Source organism: Ambystoma mexicanum, chromosome 6q (assembly GCF_040938575.1).
Source record: "Ambystoma mexicanum isolate Mex_15411 chromosome 6q, UKY_AmexF1_1, whole genome shotgun sequence".
Classification (NCBI taxonomy): domain Eukaryota; kingdom Metazoa; phylum Chordata; class Amphibia; order Caudata; family Ambystomatidae; genus Ambystoma; species Ambystoma mexicanum.
This window is the reverse complement of record NC_090937.1, coordinates 278,282,773-278,288,772: the sequence shown is the minus strand read 5'-3', so window position 1 is coordinate 278,288,772 and position 6,000 is coordinate 278,282,773.

The window sequence follows — 6,000 nt, the reverse complement described above, 5'->3', positions numbered from 1 at the left end:
TGGATTGTTGCTTTTTTCTTGACACAATTTGTTCCACAGTATGCTACTACTTCAACCAACTTCAATGTAACATCCACTGACAGTATTATACACAACCGCAATTCTGATATTTCTGATTAAAGCTTGTACTTCAGAGTTTTTAGGCATTTAAAGACAAGACTCGTCGACCTCTACTGGTAGGGAAGGACTCTTCTTTCCTCTGCTCCAGGAAAAGGGCAGCCATTTACCCTCTTTTGTCTGTCTTACTGCCACAAGTATAACCTTCCTCTGCTTCAAGACTAACACTCTCTTAACTTCAGCAGTCACAGAATTACAGATTATTTGCTCAGTCTTCTTACAAGAACCCAGCTCCCTTCACCAGCTTTATTCACACCTTCTTAGTTCCAGTAGCTACCCTGAAGTTGTAGTGCCACACTCCCAGCTTTGGGTAACAATATCACAGGTGTATCAGTGGACAATGGACTTTCAACAACTTTGTAAATCAGGTGCATGGGTTTAAACAGAGCTTGCTTCACTTTAGAAAGGGTTTGCCTCTTGGATTGGGTAATGCTTGTTCTTCTTATTAGTACAACAACTTCTAGGTTTAAAGAATACTTGTTCTTCAAGTTACAATGTTCAGTCTCCAAAAGAGAAACAGATTTAGGTACACATAACCATTCTTTTAAAAAAAATGTATTTATTGAAACTTTTCTTTATTGGTTGGTTCACGGCTCAAAGCAATCAACATTACAGTATCAACATGATGTACATCAAGGAGTTCATGTACAAGTAGGCAACAATCAACAAATAATAGGGTGCCCTCCTCATAAATGCAGTGGTGGGGGGCATATTTTAGTTGTCGACTACCTTCTGATCTATTGGTTCTTGTGGAGCTTGTGCCTAGTCATCACCCTTTTTCCTTTTCCTACAGAGCAGTTGACGTCTCCCCTACTACCACCTCCGAGTCCTGAGAAATAAGATAGGACACAAGAGGGCTCCAGATGCTCTTGGGCCTGGTCTGCAGCTATATAGTAGTCCATACTCTTTATTTATACACATCGCTAAGCCAGACCATATCCATGAGCCAAATCTGCATCCTGGGAGGAAGGGGGTTGCACTGCTCCATCTAATTAAAATACAATTTCTTTCCATTATCAAACATGTCGTAATCAGTTTCCAGTTATGTTTAGGAACTCCGGGTACACAGCCAAACATGCAGCACAGTAATTCACATGGCATCGCTCTCCCGAGCATAGCAGATACTGCTTCCATCACCCCCTCCCAAATCTCCTGCAGCTGGGGGCAGATCCACATCATGTGAATAAAGTCTGCAAATTCAGTGGTACATCTAGGGCAGGTACTCGCCCTGGTGCGATCGATCCCATGTATGCGGGCAGGGGCCAGGTAAGCCCTGTGTAGTGTTTTAAACTGAATCAGTTGTAGTTGTGCACTAAACGCCCCACTATGCGTACGTTCACATAACATTCCCCATTGCTTGTGTGTAAAGGGGGTTCCTGCATTCTCCTCCCACTGGCGCGTGCACCTAAGGGGATCTCGGGGGCGCTGCGCTGGATAAGCCCATAAAGTGTACAGACTTTCAGCCTTGCACCCGGAGACACAACCAGGTACTGCATCAACGTTGTTGTTGTTGGTATGTTTCGTAATGACGGGGGCCATGATTTGAATGCCGCCCGCATTCTAAGGTACTGCAATATATGGTGGGGCCCTCTCCCCATATTCTCCATGAATTGCTCTGGCAACACAAACGTTCCCCCAGGATAAAGGTCAGCCATGCATTCCATCCCCTTCCCCTTCCAGTCTTGCAGTACAGCCTGATCATTGGTGGGATGCACTCTATTTTCCATATCACTAGGCCGGGGTCAAATGGGATATCGATCCGTAGTCGTTTTAGTGCCTGGTTCCATGCATGTATCGTGCATGCAACAGTGTCAAATTTACACTTGTCTGCCACTTTCCATGATAGCAGGGCTCCCTATAATGTGTAAGCGTGCACAAAGCATCTCTCTATGCATACATGTGGGTACAGTGGCGCCCCCGGCATTCAGTAGGAGGTGAAGTGCAGCTGCGCAGCCAGGAAGTATAACTCCACATCCGGGGCTCCCACTCCCCACAGGGGAGGACCAGGGTGTCCCAGCTAATGTGCAGGATCCGCGGGTGCCAGGCCAACCTAATCAGCAGGGCCCTCAGTTCAGTAAAATACCTGACACCCTGCCACAAAGGGACATTTTGGAATGGATAGAGGAGTTTAGGGACTATGACCATTTTTGAAATCGCTATCCAGCCAAGCAGAGAGAGTGGGAGTCTACACCACGCTTCCACCCTGGATCTCAGAGCGTTCAGATACCTAACGTGGTTATCGTCCAGTAGCATTTTAGCATTTGGGCTCACCCGCACCCCCAGGTACATGACTGACTCTTGCTCCCATTTATAATCCCTGGTGTCATCCGGTTTAGTTGTACTATCGTTCAGTGGAAACAAAATGGACTTGGTCCAGTTTATTCTAAGACTGGCCGCCCGCCCAAACTCCACTATCTCCTGCGAGAGCAGTCCTAAGTTAGTCACAGGGTATTTCAGGCACAGAATGGCGTAATCCGCATACGACACCAGCTCCCTAGTGCCACCCATCACCAGGCCCCTTTCTAAGTGCAGTTTACGTAACCGAGCCGCCATTGGCTCAATCGCTAGAGCGAAGAGCAGCAGCGACAGCGGGCAGCCCTGTCGAGTCACGCGGCCTAGGGGAAAGGATCTAGACCGCTAGCCATCCAGTCCAATTTGTGCGTTTGTACCAGCATACAGCAGGCACACCGCCAATAGGAAATACCCCGGAATGCTCACCTGCCGAAGGACCCCAAATAGGTAGTCCCACTCAACGGAATGGAACGCCTTCTCCATATCAAGCAGTGCCGCAATTGCCTACACTTTGGGGTCTATCTGAGCAAGAATAGCGAAGAGTCTACAGAGGTTCAACAAGGTTTACCTCCCCGGATAAAGCCTGGTCTGCATGGACTACGGTAGAGACATGCAGAAGTAGCCAGCCCGCCAGTACTTTGGCAATATTTTTGTATCTAAGTTAAGCAGGGAGATGGGGCGTTATGACGAGCACTCCATATGGTCCTTCTCAGGCTTAAGTATCAGGGTGATCACTGCTTCCTGCATAGTCAGGGGAGTTGACCCACCTCCATCGCCTCCTCCCAGACAGTGCTGAGCTACTTTGGGGCCAAGCTCCCTATAGAACACGGCTGTGATTCTGTCTGTACCGGGTGCCTTAGCCGAGGGGAGGTTGCGTATAGCAAGCAGACATCATTTTGTGTGATGGGCCTAGCAAGGGCTTCAACTGCCTTGCTTTGCAATGTGGACAGGGACGCCTCTTATGCTTATTGAACCAGTCTGGGAGCTGGGACCAACCCCCAGGATTCGTATAACCGCTTATAATAATGGCAAAAATCTAGGATAGCATCCAGCTTTACAACCGCCTGCCCGCCGTTGTATCTTATGGCGGCGATCATCATGGCTCCTGTCTGGCACCTGATCATAGCCGCTAGCGGCCTGCCTGGCCTACCCTCTTCCCCATAGCGACGAGCCATTACCGGGCGCTCAAGATATTTAACCTCCTGGTCCAGTAGGGCATTAAAGCGGTCCAATGCTTCAATGAGACCAGACCTGCAAGCGGCATTCACCCCCCCCGTCATCCCTGCCCTCGTATCTCTTGATTTCCCGCTCAGTCTCTGATAACTATCTACATAAAGTCTTCAGCAACCCCAATGCCAGTGATATGCACACCCCCTGTCTCCCCACAGTACCACCTTAAATCCCTCCCAAGTGGAACTCTTCGTAGGAACCGACCCCAGGTTCTCCAGCAAGGACCGGCGAGTGATCAGATGGTGTACTGAGGAGGTGGGTGCAGTTGATCGTCCTGCGTATAAGGGGTAAGCTCGCTAAAACGTGGTCTATACGCAAGGAGGTGTTGCGAACCGTTGAATGGAATGAAAACTCCCTGCCCTCCAGCCGGAACAACTGCCACACATCTCCTATCTCAAGTTCTGCCATACAATTCTGCGCCATCTCCGCAGCTCTAGATCTTGGGTGGGTGCCCCCTGCTGACTTGTCCTTTTCTGGTTCAAGAGCCAGATTGAAGTCCCCCACCCATATACGGTTTGCCTGTGAGTATTTGTGGGTCCTGGAATCCGTCTTGCAACAGAATATGGAGGTCTTTATGAAGAGGTTTGTCCGGGGAAGTGCTGGAGATGCCCCTGCTGTCAACACAGTTTTTGATTGACGGGGCGCATAAGGTTTCACAGGTAGTTCACAGGCCAGGCCAGAGCCCATGCCCGATAATAGTGCACCTGCTAAATTACAGGGATCGTGACACAATCCTATGAAGAGCCTGCGAGCTGGGAGACCTGACTCATGAGAACTCCCGACTGTCATTCTATCCGGACTTCACCCCTACTGTGCAGATGGCCCATCTCTCCTTTCTGGTGGCAAAACGCGCCCTAGGGGAAAGGGGATTGCAATATGCCATGCTATACCTGTCCAAGCTACATGTGCAGCACGGAGGTCGCGCACACTTCTTCACGGATCCTGCAGCTGTACATGACTTCTTGGATACATTGCCGAAGGTGCGAGAAGATCAGTGAAGCCTCCCCGCAGTGAATTCAGAGCTGATTGCACACAGGGCCACGTTGCTTGGTATAGGTGAAGAGGAGAACTTCGGCTGCCCATACTCAAAGCTGCCCCTGCAAATCATGCACCATTGCTGTTTCTATGTTTCTGCTGGTGGGTGATAGATATGCTTATTCATGTAATGAATTAGTCCAGCTGCTCAGTTAAGTGGGTACTACATGCGCCTCCCCTGAGGTCTGGAGGCGGGTGAGCCTCTGAGTTGTGGAGTCCGGCGACCCGAGGTTGCTATCATACTAGGTCCAGGGGACAATTCTGATAGAGTAAGCGCATAGAAGAAAGTAAGGGGAGGAGAGGAGGAGATAGGAAAAAGGAGAAAGGGAGAGGAGCAGAGAACAGAGAATAAGCAGCCAAAAAGAGTGGAGAAGCAAGAGGGGAGAGCGACTACAATTGCAGAAGTCAGTAGTAACACATAATATTGCAAGCCAGGATACAAGATGAAGATGGGAACAGCATGATTCAGGGCCACCATGAGTACAAGATGCAAAGGAAGCCCAGCATGAGAGTTGAGAATGGGTGACTCACTGTGAATCAATGGAGTCCATAAAAGTCAAATCCAGCATTGGCCACAAAACGGTGATGGTGAAACCACAATGTATCAGGACAGACTCCTGCAGAAGTAGGCTGAACGGGGTCAGGGGGAGCAGGGTAGAAGAATCAAGCAAAACAGGCAACATCTGTGTGCGAGAAGGGTGGGGCACAAGGGAACATCATGGGGGACAAGAAGGGGTGGGGATGGCCTATGGGGACAGAGGGAGTAAACACATGTTGGTACATGCTTATTTGCTGTCTGATCAGGCGGTCCGGCCGTGGGTCCTCCTGGTCCAAACAGGAATTGCCCTTTTCTTTGTCTGCCCTTCGCTTCAGACGCCCGGGCGAGAGACACCCTTGATCTAAGGGTTAAGAGCAGGAAGGAAGAGGCAGGGCTAAGAGGGTGGGTGGTGCTTAGGCCAGGTGACCAAGATCCACTTGCACCCGCTCCCCATCTGCAAAGGAAAAGAGGCTGGAGTGCTCCTTGAGTAGGGAAAAAGAGCGGCAACCAGGAAGGCACCAGGTGAGCGTGGCTTAGGCCAGGTGACCTAGATCCACTTGTACCTGCTCCCCATCTGCAAAGGAAAAGAGGCCGGAGGGCTCCTTAAGTAGGGAAAAAGAGCGGCAACCGTGAAGTCACCAGGTAGGCGGGGCTTGCTAAGTGGGGAAAAAGAGCGGCAACCTGGAAGGCACCAGGTGGGCGGTGCTTAGGCCAGGTCCACTTGCACCTACTCCCCATCTGCCCTATTCCAAAACACTGCCCCTCCCCTTGCTCCAAAATAACACCTG